The 18,169-nt window shown below is 46.5% G+C and overlaps 1 protein-coding gene across 11 annotated transcripts in view; it reads right to left on the bottom strand.

The window, feature by feature from the left end:
* Positions 1–3,285, bottom strand: part of LOC149743917 (uncharacterized) — a 191,716-nt gene extending 188,431 nt beyond the window's left edge. For 7 of the 11 annotated variants that reach the window (XR_016391667.1, XR_016391664.1, XR_016391665.1 and 4 more), the window contains exon 1: positions 3,038–3,285. The gene's annotated coding sequence lies outside the window, so the exon portion shown is untranslated. Of the gene's footprint in view, positions 1–824; positions 1,891–3,037 lie in introns of those variants that run through there. The other 4 variants (XR_016391670.1, XR_016391660.1, XR_016391663.1 and 1 more) reach the window with 2 other exon arrangements.
* Between the last annotated feature and the right edge of the window lie 14,884 nt (positions 3,286–18,169).

The raw sequence follows: 18,169 nt of genomic DNA, 5'->3' as shown, positions 1-18,169 counted from the left end.
TATTAATACAGTCCTTTCGCTTTGCACATATATCTGAATGATGGATTCCATTACTGGAGTTTTGTAGAAAGAGTGGAGTGAATGAAGTAAAGTTTGGGAAGAGCCATCATAATCCATAATGATGGGCACTGAATCAGGACAAGAAGAAACCTCTCTTCTCATTTATTTGAATGAAAATTCTACTATATATTTATTGCCTCTGTACAGGGCCATCTGTTGAATAGTGGAAAACAAGCATCTTTCATTTGGAGGTAGGATTTGTGTGCTCAAGTTTCTATGGGCCTGCAGAATTAATCTTGTTTTAGAAATGAAATAAAATGTAATTTCTTACTGTAAGTAGATGTGGTTAAGCAACTGGCAACTTTGATGTCTTTAAATCACTGCAGTTTCAGGGTAGGCAAATCTATAATTATTTCAAGCACTTCTTTATTGGTGCAACAATTGAGCAGTGTACATAGTGGTCAACAACCTGGGCATTGTCAGACGACTCTAAGTTTGAATCTAGACTTTGCCACTCACCAGCTATGTGACTTTCAGCTATGAGAATCACTTTCTTCAGCTTTGCAGTGTGGATTATTATATGCCCTTTGCAGAACTACTGTAAGAACTAAATGCATATGGGCACAGTGGCTCATAGTAAGGGCTCAAATTAGTACTGTGGTCACTACTAGTAGTATTGAAAAGAAATTAGAACTTCTATTCTCATAAAGTGGGATATGTGTCCCTTTATCATTGTAATTTCGTATCATTTTACTTTTGACCTTATAATTTAATAGCTTGATCCAAGAAACATTTAGCAGTAAATATAATTGAAAGAAGATTACCTGTCAAACATGAAATACTGTAGCATCAAGTGTGCTGGCACAATACTCTTCTCAGATAATTAACCTGTAAAAATATGTTATTGTCTTCTTTTTAATTAAGCACATTGAACATATATATTTACTGTGCCAGTTGGCGAAAGGTCCATTAATTAATCAGTCTAACTATGTGTTGCATAAACGTCTTCTAAACATAATCGTATATGTATTTTATTTGTTGGGAAAATGTGTTTGAGATTGTTCTTTTCTGCCTATTTAAAGTAAAAGAGGGTGAGAAGTAGAGTTAGGCTTAATGTACTTTGTACTCCATTATGCCATGAAAATGCTTCTGTGTCCTGGAGACAACAACAAAAGATTTGCTTTAATGACAAGAATCAAGTATGTTCTAAAGCTTCCAGGTAGGAGGCATATAGGTTGCAGTTTATATCACAAGTCTTTGCTCTCTCTCTCAACTGCGTCTAGATGGGAAAGATGTGGTCACAAATGCTTCAAGGTGATATAGTAAATGTTGGAAAAGAGGGGGGTAGGAGGCAGAGTTTTGAGTATCTCAAACCTGAGCTAGAAGGATTTTATTTAAAGAAAATAGCGGATATTATTTTTCACTTAAGGAATGCCACTCAGCAAACCTGACATTAATGTAGGAAATTAGCTCTTTTAGCTATGATGCTTTCAAATGCACATTACTGAAAACAAATTCAAAATAGTCAAAGGAAATTTAAAAACAAAAACCAAACAACAACAACCACCTCAACAAACAAGTACTAGAAATTCAGGGATGCAGCCATATTCAGATACAGTTGGATCTGCAAGTTCCAGAGTATCAGCAGGGTTCCAGCTCTCTCTCCATCGCTCAGCCCTGCTTACCTCTGCAAGACTTTATTTTACAGAAAGTCTCTTCTTGTGCTGGATGGTCACTGGGAGTCCCAGAGTCATATCTCCCCAGCTTAGAAATTCCAGAGAGAAAAGACAATTCTTCCATTTTTCTCTGAGAGAAAAGTCCTGGGGAGGAGTCTGATAGACTCAGCCGAGGTCAGATGCCTACCCATGAGCCAATCACCTGCTTTACTGGAGTTCACTGGGCGACTCATCCCTGGGGCCCGTGAGGAGGCAGGATGGCATTATCTGGCAGTTCTCCAAGAAAAGCCTGCTGTTTTTGTAAGATGAAAGGGGAGAGGACATGGATAATGAAACCTGTATCTGCTTCTGTAAAATCCACAGAATCTTACTCCCTGCCCTGTGTCGATGACCATGCAGTAAGCTGACCCAGGAGGTCATTTTGCCCACAACAGTCTTTATATATATGACTAAGGAACACACTGGTAAAAGAATATGGACGAAAGTCTGAGTATGACAAGTCAGCTAGACTGGTATTAACTAAAAAAGCTGTGTGAAAATATCCTGAAAAAGTTGCCCCCAACTCACTCAAAGTCCAAAGTTGGAGCTGGAAATACAATGTCATGGAGTTTGGATAAGAACAGGTTTTCTCCAAGCTGAACTATGACACAGAGATTAGAGACTTCTAGAAACTATACTTTTTCAAAGAAAAAACATCACACGAGAAAAATGAGGCCTAGAAAAATTAAATGACTTAAGCTAATTAATGGCAGGACTGAGACTAGAGTATACTTTGTGTAATTGGCTATGGTCTTTTTGTTTGTTTGTTTGTTATCACTTCAGAACGAGACAAACTTAAAGAAAGGAAACACAACCAAAACTCAGTGGTTGGAAAAGAGACGGATGTGAACGCCATCTTGTTTCTTACGTATAAGGTTACCCCTCACAGTGTTTTGGAGGAGAAAACGCTGGCTCTTCCCAACGTTGGTTAACATACACAAAGATTCCAAAGACAAAACAAGTGCTTTGCAAACAAAGTAACTAGAACCAGCTCAGGCTTCCCCGCGCCAGGTCCTCCGTTCCACGGTCAGAACCACCAACTGTATCCCCCCGGGTAACAAGGTGATTCAGAAAAGCTGGCGTCTTCAGAGAAGGGAGAAAACTTAGCCGGGAAGAGAGTCAGGAGGAAACTTGCTCAGCTTCTTACTGGGGTCTGAAACGATCCCAACAGAGTCCTTAAACCCCTCAGGTTTCCCCAATCAAGCACCCTCGCCTCCAACCTGGGCCACCCCAGATCTGACTATCAGACGACAGAAGTCTGCGGACGCACGGAGAGCTGACCACCCCACGAGAGGGACCTACGCGCGGCCGCGCCCACTCACCTGCCGCTCCGCGGGAGACGGGAGACCTGCCCGGGGTCCAAGTCCTGGGCGTGGCAGACTCGCCCCTCTCCGGGCCCGACTCCAGCTCACCTCGGCGCCGCCCGCCTGGGTGCCGCCATCTTGACCACAAAGGGGGCCTCGCGCCGGAGGCCCCTGAGCGGGCGCCCTGAGCGGAGCCGGAGCGCCGGGGAGGCCCAGGTCGGCGCCCTACGTCCCCCGCGCGCTCGCGCCCCGTCCACGAGCGACGAGAGTCCCTCACGCAGCGCCCTACCCAGGCTTCCGCGGAACCGGCGCCCCGCGAAGCCCGCACCGCGGCTAAGGCGGCGCCGAGGGCGGCCCGGGCGGAAGAGCGGGCGCGGGGCACGCGCTCGGTAACCTGGCAACGCGGCGCAACCCGGCGTCTTCGGCGAACCCCAGCCCTCCACCGCGAGGAAGCACGGACCCCCGCACCCGCCGCCCAGCCCGCGCCGCCCCGCGGTCGCTCCGCCCGCCGCTGCCCGCTGGCTATGGTCTTTTAAATCCATGATACAACGTCTATATGTAACAAATCTGTTAAACCCTAAATGTTTATGATATTCAAGTAATCCATTATCTGAATTATTCTTGAAGATAAAACATCCAAAGACTTCTTAATTGTATGGGTATACATACATAAAATACACGTGGAGGTAACTTCAAATACAGTATGTGCCTGTCTCTATTCCTTCCCTCTCCGCTCTTCTAAAAAATGCCCCTTTAAAAATTGCTCACTCACCATCTATTAGGTAAATTTGCTGAAACACAGTAAATGTGGAGACAGAAATTGTTATAGAGACTATTCCAAATGGCACTGACACCTGTATTTATGAAATTTTTAAAAGGGTAAGTTAGAGTTGTTTTTTTAAAAAAAAAAATCCCACTATAGTAACACCACATCATCCTAGGTGCCCAGTTCTATCCAATTACATAAGATGGAGAAAGAGAGAGAGATAGAAACAGAGAGAGGGAGAGAGAGGAGAAAGAGAAAGAAGAAAGGAAGAAAACCAACTACTTATGTATAAAATGTTGCTCCCAAAGTTTGAGATTATACTCAAGCATCAATGAACAGAAAGAAAACACTTACAAATTTACAAATGTATTTCATTTATGGTATGAGGGACACAGGTTTAGATTTGCAACACGCTCCCACAAGGGTCAAATTGACCACTTTTTTCTATCTAGTTGCTCTTGAGAGAACAAAACAATTGAAACAGATGCCATTCAATTCCAAGTCTATAGCTTAGACCATGTCACTGCACACGAAATATTGTTCATTCAGAGTCAGCACATAGCAAGAGTAATTTATACTCTCAGAGTATTTGCTCTCAAGTCAATAGCAGAGAAGCCTTGACTAAAAACGTTCCCATTACTTTCCATTGTAATATATCTTACTTATAGCCCATGAACAGTGGTCAGGGGAGATTTATTCTTTGGACACCATATTATATAATCTCTCCACTTTAAGCCATCCCCCACTCGGCGATTATTTTTTAAATATGTTACTCGTAGTCAATATTAATTTACATTTAATCTTTCTTAGCATTATGAGTATTATTTTGTACAGGCTCAGAAACAAATCTCCCGAAATTCCTCCCTGATGCTCCCTTCAGGCTGAAAATGCATTGCAGTGTGGCTGCAGTGACTTAATTCTAGTTGGCAGAGCCCTGGCCACACACTAATTTCATTAGCCTCAAACTCCTGGATTTGAAAGATCCACTGAATATGATTCCTGTCCTCTGACACGTCACTTACTAACCAATTCAGTGTGCATACAGAGGAGAGAAAGGACTTGCTCAGCTCTGGCCCACCGGCAGGCAGATGAGAATTCCCAGTCAGAGACACTGTTTACATCTGAGTGGTCATTCTTGCCCGGGTCCTCATTTTCAGGAAGGAACTTCAATCCAGGCTTTGCCGGCAGCTGCAGCATTTGTTACATCCATTACTAGCTCCTTCTTCCTTCCTGCCCCCCAGTGCTTAGCATCCCCCATTTCAGTCACTAAGTCTTCCTTCCCCCAGCCTAGAAGCTTACCTCACCATAACTTTTTATCTCAAATGATAGGTTTGGCACATTCCCCACAGCAACCCACAGGGACTGGGGAAAAGAAAACTCAGATCTCTGGAGAGCTAAGAATTCAACCATTTAGAGAAGTTTCTTTTATACAGGACCGTCTTTATTGAGCTGAACCCTGCAATCCCAGAGAAGATTCACCTACCCGTTCTTTTCCTCTTTCCCTAAAGTGACTGTGTCTTTGAACAATGGGTCTGTGTTCCACTATTCTCTCTATTCATTTTGCAGGTTTACAGAGGCTGGGAAACTGGGGACTGGACTTACATGCCAGGAGCTTCTAAGATCACACGCAAAAATAAGGCTGCGGGAAGAGATTGTTGGAATCTATCTCTGTATATTTGAACATGGGCAGTGGTTAACCAGGATGCTCACACCAAGCTTATATCCAGCTTGCAGCACAAGCTACAAGTTGGTGCATCCCTCCTACTACCAGCCTCTTCTCAATAAATGCAGGTGAAAACTGGGGGCTCTTTTCCCTCAGCTGTTCAATCCAACATGAATAGCTGCAATTTGCAAATTAGAGGAAAATGACAGAGTTTTCTCTGAATGGTTTTGGTCCCAACCCACACTGCTAATGCTGGCATTCAGTTCCTTTCCTTCCCAGCCCAGGGAACGGGGGAACTAAGCATAAGGCAAGCGTTCTCTTTTCTTGCAAGTGCCTCAGATCCACACACCAGAGAAGGAATCAGCTCCCCCTGGAATCTTTTTCAGCAAACACAATCCTTCAGCCTAGTCTGCAAGCTCTCTCTTGACTTTAAGATTTCACTCTTTTTTCGACAGGCAGGCCCATCTGCAAGCTCCCAAGCTCCAAGTGAAGGCACCAAAATAATTTTTAAAATGTCAAACAGCAAATGTGCCTTCAACCCCCAGAGCTCCAGTAAAAACACGGTGAGTTGCGCCTGTGGTTCTCAGGTGACTTCTGGCCTCATCCTCCCTGCAGCGCTGCCTCCTCAGGTTCTCTAGGTTAAGCTCAGAGGTAAAGGAAGTGCTTCTGGGTTTTGCTTACAACAACCCAGGCTCTTCCTGAAAGCATTACCTCAAAGTGAAGGCTGCCCAGAAGCACTTTTGGCCTTGCAAACATCTAGAGGTGACATACTCAACAGGTGCTAGGGATGCTCAGAGGCTCAGAGGGGCCATACCAGGCTGCAGCTTTAGACAGACACCCCTCCTTCTGGCACAAACACAAACTTCATACCCCTGGGTGCTGATGTAGTGACAGCTTGAATCTCACAAGGAGTCCCCTCCAGAAACCCAACATGCTTCAGGAAAGGCACTTGAGAGGGAGCCAACTTTTTAGCTACGGGGAGCATAAGGGTCAGCCAGAACATCTGGAGAAGGGACTAACTGAGCTTGGGTCCTACCAGGCAGGGAGAGAGCTGTGCATTAGGAAAGGATCACTTCAAGACAGAGATGAACAAAAAACTTGGAGATAGGGGTAGAGAAGGAAAAGAGAGGCAGAAATTGAAAGGGAGAACATAAAAACAGAGAGACAAAAAAAAAAAAAAAAAAAGCAGGGAGAAAGAGACACAAGGAGAGAGACACACAGGAAGAAAGACAGAGAAACAAGAGAACCCATAGTCACGCATACCCTGAAACTCAATTTCTTCATACAGAAGCCATCCATCTATACCTAGGGCGGCACAGGAGCCGTGGGGCCGAGGCTGCGGGAGCAGGCGGTGAGAGAGCACTGCAGCACCGCCCACGGCTCAGCTGGCTCGATCCGCCGACCTCGCATCTTCCGCCGTTGCCCGCCTGCACCCGGAGCTAGAGGACCGCCCGGCCTTGCTCAGCGCACCCTACTGCCTCCCTCCAGGCGCCTTCTTGTCTGGCTCTGAGAATCGCCCTCAAAACCCAGGACTGGGGTTGGGGGCTGCGTTAGGGAGGTCGTGGGAAAGGATGGGCACAGGGTGGGTGCAGAAAAAGCGACTGTGTTTCGCAGTTAGCATGAGCTCACCTCCGGGCTCTGAGCTGGCAGGAGTAGAAAGCTGATCGCCCGGCTCCTGCCAGTGGCCGGATCGCAAAGGCAGTTTAGACGGTGCAAACAACTGCCCAGAGCAAATCACCTGGGGGCACGTCTGCGGGTGGCTTCTCCCCGCTTGAGGACAGTCCCCACGCCTTCCGCCCCATGCCCTCGCAGAGACAGGTTACAGGTCGGGAAATCCAACCCGAGCGAAATGGGCAATTCACGTCCAAATGTAGGTGAAGAACTAGCCTTCGGTTTAAGAACTGCCTCCCTAAGCTCTTCTCGAAATTTTCCAAGGGAGCTGCAGCTTGTCGGGCGGCTTGGGGCAGGGAAGCTGGGGAGTTGAGAAATGCCTAGTTTCTAGGCGTCTTCTCATCTTTCATATTCCTTGCGCCTAAGTGGCTCTCATAGGAGTCCGGCACTTTTACAAGCCTGTTTTGGAACCATATTTCACTCTAATGCAAACCCATTTAAATCATCCCCTTGTTTTTCGGAGACTGTTTCTTGTCAATGGGGCCATAAATCCAGAAAGTCAAGCCGGATGGAGTGGAGCGCGGACAGGGGAGAGGTGGAAGGGAAATGAATCAAACAGGGAAAGTACCTCCTCGGGTGAGGTGGGAGGGATTCGGCAGGATCTCCAGGGTGGAAATGAGCGAAGGCTGACCAGACCCCGCACCCCTGGAGTCCAAGCCAGCCTTCAGGAAAAAGAGCGCGGGGAGCTACGGCGCGCTCTGCCCCGGAGGGAGCGCCCCCCTACCTGGAAAAGCCTCAGGATGTTGGCTACCATGATGGAGACCGAACTCCCCGAAGCCCCAATCACTCCAACTACTTTCTCGGGCTTGACGAAAACCGGAGGCTCGCCGTTGGTGCAGCGCACTTCGGAGGTGTCCTTCTGGATGAGCGCCTGGACGAAAGTGAGCGACTGTTCGAGCGCATAAGTGTCCCTGGAACAAGTGTCCAGGATCCGCGCTCCCAGCGTCACGTTGGGCAGCAGGTTGGGATCCCTGTTGATCTGGTCCAGGGCGTAGAGCATCGCTTCCAGCCTGTGGATCCCGTTCTCCCTCTTGATGTCGCCACAGGGCACTCCGCTGGGACCCTTCGCGTGCACCGTGAACAGCCCCCCGAGGGTGACGTCCCCCTCGATCCGAATGGAGTGCGGGGCGTACATCTCCTGGCCGCGCGCCGCCGCCGCCAGCGCGCACAGAAGCACCTCCAGCGCGCAGCAGGGAAAGTTCATCAAAGTCAGGGCGCGGAGCAGCTTCCCCAGCTGGACCATGCTGCTCCCGCGGCTGCGGTGGTGGCGGCGGCACTCGAGGGGACGGTGGCGGGCTCGCCGGAGTCCTGGCCCCTTGGGGTGAGCTCCTCCGGGGAAGCCCAGGGTCTCCTGCGGGCGAGGAGGGTAGGGGCACCCGGGGAAGGGCAGCCGGCGAGGGTGGGGGGCCCCGCGGCGCCTGCCAGCTTGGGGCGCCGTGCGCTCTTGGGTTCCCCGGCCAGCGCGCCGCGCTCAAGCTCGCGCTCGGTGGCTTGCAGCTCGAGCTCTCCAACAGCCCAGCACTGGGGAGAGAGCGAGGATGGCTATCGCTTTAAACGCGCGTTCGGCTCCCTCTCCTCCTCGGCCCACTCCCTCCCACCCTCGCTCGCTCTCAGGCTCTCCCCACCCTTCCCAGCGCCCACCCTTCCCACGGTTTTGCATCATCACGCAGGGAGGGGCTGCGTGCTGAGGTAAAGGGGGAGGGAAAGGGTGGGCGGCTGTGGGGGGGGGTAGTAACTCCGATTGGGAGTTTCGAGGTCCCCAGGGAATCTGGGGATTGCAGGTCGCAGTCGAAGGCTGAGCTCCTGCTTCGGTCTCACTGTAGAAGCCGCTCGCTCGCCCGCCTGCACCCACACGCACATTCTAGGCACAGGGTGGCATCAGCCCCGGACAGGGCGGTTCTAGCTGGGGCTGACTGCTTCCAACCCTGAGGTCCGGAGCCGGGGCTGTCAGCGCCGGGAGAATGCGAGGTAGTCGAAGGTGATGCCGCCAAGCATGAAGGGTAGTAGGGAGACCCCAGTCTCTACTGCTAATTCGTCTGTGCCAGTTTTTCCTAAGAAAAACACACATACACACAGGAGCCTGATCTATGACCTAAAGAACCTTTACGCAGAGACTTCTCCGGGGCCAGGCACAGGGCTAGCCTGTAGGGAAAGACGCCAACAGGAAATGCTGGGAATGGAAATGCATCTTTGGTCTTCAGGGGTTACTGTGGCCGGAGCCGTATGAAGTAACCCTGGTCTCCAGTAAATCTGTGGCGGATTCGCTCCTTTTCTTCCTTTCATCGCAAGAGATGGAACAACTGAGAACTCTGCAGAGCGCACTTTCTTCTCTGGCGCTGACAGGTGTAAGGCTCCCTCCTACCCATTTCCAGAGATGCTTTTGGGCTGATGTCAGGTTTCCTCGGGCAGGAAATAGCAAGAAAGAGGTGACAGTAGGAGGAGCAGACAGAAATCTCCCCATCGATCCAGTGATCCATTCTTTTTTTTTTTTCTGGCTGAAGATTTGGGGGGGGTTGGGGAGTGGAATCAGGATGCCAGAGCAGGTTGTAGTGCAGTTAGGAAGCTGTTTTTCAAAGGTGTCCCCTCCTGCAGGTCCAGCCCAAACTTGGCCCATTAAAGCAACAAGTGGCCCTAGTTCCTACACAAGGAAGGGCAATGTATCTGCCCTTGGTGCCCACGTGTACTGCTTATGGTGGTCTCTACTCTTGCTGAGCCTTTCTGTTGGAGTGCAGGGAAACTGTCTTATACAGAATTGAGGGCGCAGAGAAAACCAAAACAAGACTATACTTTCTGTTGTAATGTTAGTGTACTAAAGAAAAATGTCCTTGCACGTAAACAAAACAACACACACACACACACCTAAAACGTCAGAAGTTGGGAAGTTGGTTGTCTCTTCCACCAACCACCTGTATGACCTTGGCACTTCTGTTCCTGTGCCTGAGTTTTACTTTGCCCATCTGTAAAATGATGAAATTGAATTGAATGTTTTACAGGTTAACTTTTAACTTTCAAATCTTCTGTTGAAATAGGCCATGCACCTTTGGCCATGGTGTTCTTTTTAGACCAATATCCTTTGTTGCTTTATGTGTAGGGCACCCGTTTTTTGATACCCAAACAACACTTCAAACATTTCCTGGTACAGAGGATTTTTTTTTTTCTTGTTGACCACCCATTTATCTTCCTTCTAGGGAGAGTCCAGTCCATCATTTTCTTTTCAGACATGCCCCTCCTCCAGGTTTCAATACTTAAGGTTTGAGGAGGAAAAAAACCTTCTGGCTACAGTGTTCAAGGAAGGGAATAGAGGCTAACAAGAGCTAGGCAGGGCTAATCCCTGGACTTCTGCTGGAGTAACGAGGTTGATGACATAGGCTTACCACTGTCCAATAGACAATCCGTGCCGGAGTTAAAAGAAAAAGGAGCCTCCTTCCTCTAAATGCTTTATGTATATCTTTGGACAATGTTACACTATTTGATTTTGTAAACACATACCATTTTACTGCCATCTTCAAGAAAAGTGATGTAAAAGCTATGCGAAGCTACCCCTGTATACAATGTGATCATCCATCACTCATAGATGTGATGCCCTGCTATATAAGTGCACACCTCGTGCAACCTTATGCTGTGATGCGCCCGCCCCTTCCAGCCAGCCCTGGAGCTGCGAGCGTATAAGCCCGCAGCTGTGCCAGAAGCTCCCACATAAACAGGGAAATATTTGAATCCCATAATGAGAGATACCAGAGAGGAGAAAAGGCAGAGAGAAGAAGGGGTGGGGAAGAGAGAAAGGGACCTGGTTAAAACATGTGAACTCCTGGATCCACATGTGCCTGAAAGATTGCCTCTTTTTTTTCAATTATATAGTATTTTATTTCTGTTGTTTGAAGTCAAAATATCCTCTTGTAACTCACCTATTCTGCTATTCAATACATTGGATCAAAAAGGCTGGAACAAGTGAAATAGATATCCTGTTAAGGCAGCATTAGCTAATTTGGAAAGGGGGAAAGAAGCAAAGCAATAGAAAGGCATCCTTGGGAACACAAATACTGTGATCCTAGTATTTAGGCATCAGTACCTCAGGCTATATTTGATAGAGACTGTATCCTTATTTAGTTTTTAATTTAAGGCTGTTTAGTAGGCACTTGGTGCCAAAAAATATATTTGAAGAGCTGTGTTACAAGTAATAACACTTGATTTTTCACCTGCCCACGTGAAGATCTATGTTCTCCTCTTCCATTTCCAGGTCACAGCTTGCAATTGCTCAACAAATAGTTCTTGGCTGACTGTTGAATGTTGCCTTATTCTGTGTTCTCTCTTTGCTCTACTCATTCTCCCCAAATATCTGGCAGCAATCGTTATCTTCTTTTTGTTGCAGTCATCTGTGTGCATATTTTATTTCCCTTGCTAAGCTGGAAGATCCTTGAGGGTAAGCGGCTAGGTATTATTTATCTTTTTACCTCGGACAATGTTCAGAATGGTGTTTTGTACCTAAGAAGCACTCATGTGTTGAATGAATCAGAAATGGTTTGCCATTCCCCACTGCCTTTATCTCACAATAACAGAAACATAAAGTGGGCAGAGCAGAAACGACGGCAAATAAATTGTCCTCTTAGTCACAGAATGCAGTTTCTAGAACTTAAAGAATAATTAGTAGATTTTGAAATAATTTTGTTTTACAAAAATTTCATAAGATTGAAATACTCTAACCTTAAAGCTCTCGATCAACTCTAAAGGAAGGCTTTAATTGGCTCTTCCTGAGTCAAGTGTTTATTCCTGGGCCGATAACTGGGGCCATTGTCATAATAGAAAGTGTGATTTATTACCAGAGAAAGAGGAAAGTGACGCTGGGCTTGCAAGATATTTATATCTTCAGCCAGAGTGCACAGGATCTGGAACTTAATCGGTGACGCAGTATTTGTTTGAGATTATATGAATGAAAAATCTTTGTGTAAGAGTGATTAATCTAAAACTTGGCCAGTCATTGTCCTAGTGTCATATTAAATTGCAGGAGAATCTAGTTTTAGGCACAAAGATCATAAATATAAAATGTGTTCCCAGGCTTGGTTCTGTGTAGTCAGTAATCTGTACTCAGCCACTCATTAATAAAACTGAAAGTTAAGGACTCAGTCCTAACTTATATGCTTAGCATTGTATTTTGTTAACAATCTCAGTTTTATTTTCTTTATTCTCCCCTGTCCATCATCTTCTGCAGAAAATACTGTCTCCACTTTCAATTCCCTGTCTATTTAAATCCAATTTGTAATTTATAAAGTTGTCCTCCTTAAGGGCTGCTGCTTCTGCCACAGTAATGTACTCTGGCCATTATTAAACGCTTCCATCTTTCATGTAGGTCTCCATCCATAGGTTTTGTTTTCATAGCTTTTTTTTTTTTTGGCGGTACGCGGGCCTCTCACTGTTGTGGCCTCTCCCGACGCGGAGCACAGGCTCCGGACGCGCAGGCTCAGCGGCCATGGCTCACGGGCCCAGCCGCTCCGCGGCATGTGGCATCTTCCCGGACTGGGGCACAAACCCGTGTCCCCTGCATTGGCAGGGGGACTTTCAACCACTGCGCCACCACGGAAGCACTATACTTATGATTTTATATTTGCTTATTTACTTTTGTCTCCCCCCTCAGCTCAAGAGAGACTATATTCATCTGTGTTAATCACTGCTGTGTTTCCTGAACATGCCTATAAATCATACTGAAGAATGGTGCCTGAAATTTGGTAAGGGATCCATCAATTTTCTTGGCTGGATGAAGAAATGTGTTCATAAATTAATGAACAGATCTTCGGAGCTTCTGACTTGAGGACTAATGGGAAGAGGATGGCAAGTGGTTGGGACAGGGTACTGCAAGAAGTAGTATGTGGAGTACTCTGATAGCTATCCTAACAGATAAGATTGTGTTCATTTAAGTAGTTTTAATGAGAGAGCTGGGAACTAGGGACACACAGCATTAAGGTTTTTATAATGCATTCTGTAGAGTTCTTTTTAAGTCTGTACAAATATCATTGAAAATATATGCATACATATACACCTCTGTTACTTTACTTAGTGCTTTACAAGAGCCCCTCAAGGAAGGGATAGTAGCAACTCTCAGTATCCTTCCTTTATGATGAGCTTAATTTATTCAAAGTTACATCATAATTTATTTGTAACTGTGAAACTAGACTTAGTTATTGAATAGACCCTCCCTAGAAACGTATGACATTAATAAAACCAACAAAACTTTGTTCAGTTTCCAATGATAGACACACTACAGACTCAATTATGGGCCATCCAGTTTAATGAAGGGAAGAAGTGATTGAACAAATACAGAGCAAACAGAATATGAAGTTTTATCCTCCATTAATATTAGTAACGGATAGTGTGGGCTCCAATGCCTTCAAGATAGCTTGAGACCATCATCTCTGTGTCATGGGCAGGGGGATGTTCAGCCAGGATGTCTTTCACTGTCACTGAGAAAAATTTCCATAATATATAATGATACCTACTGAAACTGATATGGGGCATTTGGGTAATTAGGAATCCATTAGCATATTTTTCCGGAAGCCTTGACTACAAAACGAAGATAGTAGATTTGGACACTTTCAGCCATGAAGAAGTTGTTTGGATATTCATCTTTATGCCTAATGAAATAAGCTTATTTCATCTCTGCAGCTTCCCATATACCATTTTCCTACCTCTGTTTTATGTTTGGAAAGACTTTTAGAAATTGAAAGTCAAGTTAAAAAGTGAGTGACAACTTAAATGATATATGGAATATTTTGCTGACTTACAAGAGCATGCAGAATTAAATATGACCCAGTTCAAATGTTTATTTTAACGTGTCTGTTGAGGTGGAGTTTTCAAGGTGCCAGAAAATGAGAATTCACCTTCCAGTGTGTGTTACCAGTTCTGTTCATTGCACAGAATCATCTTCATAAAACATACGGTTTGCTATGTACCTGGTATATATCTCAATTAGTTTGAAGAATTTCTCAGATACCTCTTAATATGTAGTGCTCCAATTCCAATCTCGCCATGTCCTGTACCAGTGACACAGCACACAGGAGTTTTATTTCTCTTTATTTCTCTGGGTTGTTCAGAACCCAATGAAAGAACGATGGAATGGGATCAAAGAGATCAGGGTTCTTGTCCCAGATTTACCATAAAATAATTGTGTCCTCTTGGGAAAATTATAGTCATTCTAGGTCCCTTTTCTTTACTTTGACAGAGCTGCACTAGATGACCCCAAATAATATAGCACTCTTTCAGTAGTAGCTTAGATGTCATTGGTATTCTGAAACAAATGAAGACAATGACACATGGAGCTGTGCAACATCTCTGTAACTCTGTTGTCTTAGAGTTGCCTCCATTTTACAGATGATAAGATGACTGTGCATAGAAGTAGATGTTTGGAACCAGCGGTTCCAAAGTAAGTGGAGGTCAACCACAAATTTCCTTCCTTCCTGAAGCTCACTTAGCCAAAACATAGGCTTCTGAATAGTAAGCTGTAAAGCATATTATCAGTACATTTTAAAAGAAGCTATTCTTCTAGGATTTCCAATTAATAGCAGGAGGTTTTGAAATTCTTAAAAGATCATCTAATTTTGTGAGATTTACAGCTCTATTTTCCTGTCAAGCAAGTTGTATTAGTGCCAGACAGTCATCTGAGCTTCTGGATGCTTCTCTGAACCTCTTGAAGTTTTCTTCTTGCTATCTGAAATTCATGCCAGAGAAGCCTTTTTCTAGAGCGTATGTACAGACTTGTGTATTTTTATATAGGAAAGCGATGCAGTGAGTCAAGTCGGGGGTTAAGCCCTCATTCTCAGAGTGGTATTGAGCTCCTGGTGAAATGTAATCCTCATTTCCTCAGAATAGAAAAGCAGTTATCTCACGTTTTTAATGCCATTAACTCTTTATACATTTATGTATAATACATATATTTATTGTACCTACGAGGTGTGCTCTCTTTGGGAAGTACAAAGCTATTTGAGACGTAAGTTGTTCATTTTTTTGTTTTCCCACAAATACTGTGACCCTTTGAGCAGGAAGGTCTATGTTTTACTAACATCTAGAACAAGCAGCTAACACGGTGTCTAAGATGTAGTCAATAAATATGAATTAGATAGATGAACACATTTTTATGTAAGGGCCAGGACATGGACAAATAGAAATTTTTCATTTTCAGTCACAAAGCAACAACAGACATAATAATGATACAGACAACAAGTGCTATGGTCATTCAAAGAAGGCATAGAATAGATAGAAGGATCTCCTCTGTGGCACAGGGAACTATACTCAATATTTTGTAATAACATCTGTATGGGGCACCTGCTCCACACCAGGCCCTATGACAGGTGCTTACATACTTTCCCTCTCCCCCATCCTATGGGGAAAGTACTCTGCTATAGATTTAACATTTGCCTTCCCCAAAATTCATATGTTGAAATCCTAACCCCCAAAGTGATGGTATCAGGAGGTGTGGCATTTGGGAGGTGATAAGGTCATGAGGGTAGAGCCCTCATGAACAAAATTAGTGCCCTCATAAAAGAGACCCCACAGAGGTCCCTCGACTTTTCTGCCATGGGAGGTTACAGAGAAAACACGCCAGCTGTGACCCAGGTAGAGCATACTCACCGGACTGTGAATTTGCTCGCACCCTGACCTTAGACTTCCAACCTCCAGAACTATGAGAAATAAATTTCTGTTGTTCATAAGCTACCCAGGCTCTGGTATTTTGTTATAGCAGCCCAAATGGATTACGATAACCTCTGTCCTTAGGTTTCAGACCCAGAAACTCAACTTTGTAGAGGTTACGAGGACCCTAAAACCACTCAACCAGGCAGAGGCAGATTTGAAATTTAAGTCTCCAATTCCACATGTAAGTCTATCAGACCCTGTCTCCAGACATGATGTCATGAACAAGAGCTAATGCAACAAAGAGTTTACATGCAGCAAAACAATTAGCAAACAAAGTAAGAATATAGTAGACCGACTGTTTTTGTCACCCAATAGCCATTCACCACTCTTCCAGTTGAACAGAAGCCATGCCCCGTGGGCACATTCAGCCCTGCTGTTTTCATTTCCCAGATTTGAGGGGTAGGAAATTATTATCCCTCCTGGCCATCAGCACCCTGACCTCTACCACCCACCGGGCCAGCTTCAAGAACAGCTGGATCCACCTGTTCAAATGAAACAGGTCTGCTCTCTGTGGTGTTGGCTTCTAGTTCAAGCAGCTCTCCCCACATGATAGCAAAGCTGGCTCCCAGCAGTTGCAAGCATGAATCCTACCAGCCTAGCAGTCCCAACAGATACCTTTTAAGTATTTTTTCCCCAAAGCTCCAGTTAAAAGTCCTAGGCTGATTGCAATTTGACCTGCTCTGGACAAACATTTCCTTTAGAACCAAGAAGGCTGCCAGACAAAATACAGGATGCCCGCCTCGTTAAAGCTGAACTTCAGATAAACAGTAATTTTTTTAGTAGAAGTATGTTGCATGCAATGTTGAAGACACCCTAAAAAGTCGTGGTTTTCATCTGCGGTTCACCTTTAACTGGGCGCCCCGTGTGGGCTTTGCCGGCTGTGGTGGGTGCCGAGCGGGGTCGGAGGGCACGGTGGGGGACTGTGGCCCGAGCCGGGTTGCACACCCAGCCCACAGCGTGCAGGGAGAGAGAGGCAGCCTCGTCTCCGCTGCAGGAGCTGAGACGGGGAGAAGGGGAGCGCCCCAAAAGGAAACCAGCTGTCCCTCCCAGGAGAGAGGAGATGGCTGTTCAGCAGCCAGAAACAGCAGAGGAGCCCGAGCACAGAAGCGGCGGCCTCTGAGGACGCGGCGCACATATTTCTGGTGGGCGAGGGGCACGCGGGCCGGTCCGTGGGAAAGAGGGGAGCCCGCGCCGGCCCCTCCGTCTCCCGAGCCTGTGCGTTTCCCTAAAAGAGCAGCAGCTGTGCAAACTGACGGTTCACAGTTGTGATAAATCTCCTTAGGAAAGCACTTCGATTAAAGTCACATCTAACTAGAACGCAAGAAGTCATCCCTGAACAGATCAATTGGGAGAGGGGCAGCTCTGGGCGCGCACCCACCCCGCTGCTGTTTTGCTTTCCCCGCAGGACGAGGGCCGCTCACTGGGTCGCGGGGACAGCGCGCTGTCTCAGCTGGGGAAGAGGCGCTTCCTCAGGACACATGCAAAACCCAAAGTGTGAAAGGAGGCCTTTATTCCATTCCTTTGGGGGATTTCTTAATGACGTAAAGCCCAACTTGGTTTCAGATCTGCCTGTCGTTTCCGTGACAGAACCTTCCTGGGGGGTCCACCAGCAGCGGGGTGGCCAGGCGCCACAGGGCTGTGCTCTCCTTCCCAAGCCAGTTCATCTCCATCTGTAGCATTTTCAGAGAAACTCTCGGATAGGTTTTCTCCAACAGGTTCTTTTTCCTTCACTTTATAAAGTCATTCTCCTGCACAAAATAAACGGCCTGAAGACATCACTGAGCCTCTTTTTCTCCCAGGGTCAGGGCCAGCACGGCTCCCAGACCACAGGGGCGCAGGACCTCACAATGGGCTTCAGGCCTTCCCCTCCCCTCCCGCCCCTCCCACCCCGCCCTACCCCTCCCCTCCTCCCCTGCAGAAATCACATCCCTTTCTCCAGACTCCCCACTTCAGCTTGACTTCCAGCAGATCTTTACCCTGCCAGTTAGTAATTCAGGACTAATTAGGTGATTGCTTTCATTTATGGTAGCACTTGGGGGGGGGTGAAATGGCTTTGCCCCTATTCTTGTTGGAAAAATAAATTACCCCCACTGTCACTTGAGATCTTATTTTCCGCCCAATCAAGCAAATTAGCAGCGTGGTTCATTTTCCCAGCATTCACTCCTGAACAGACGGCAGTGCCCAGCTGTGTGGTCAGTGCAATTGTTTGGGGCTGTTTGTGCCGACAATGACAGGAGACGCCTGTCTCCCGAAAGAAGAGTGGCCCTTGTCTTGCTTAGGCCAACGAGCTGCCCGGAGCGCTGCCCGCCTGGCTTCTGAGGAAGGTGTACACCGCCATCTAGTGGAGATGGGGGCTCACTGCAGTGTGCTC

Source organism: Delphinapterus leucas, unplaced genomic scaffold (assembly GCF_059928025.1).
Source record: "Delphinapterus leucas isolate spDelLeu-1000000601 "Yukka" unplaced genomic scaffold, BTC_Dleu_Yukka2 spDelLeu_asBTCV2_sq53, whole genome shotgun sequence".
Lineage (NCBI taxonomy): Eukaryota > Metazoa > Chordata > Mammalia > Artiodactyla > Monodontidae > Delphinapterus > Delphinapterus leucas.
The sequence above is the reverse complement of the archived record's forward strand: the minus strand, read 5'-3'. Positions and strand labels throughout refer to the sequence as shown.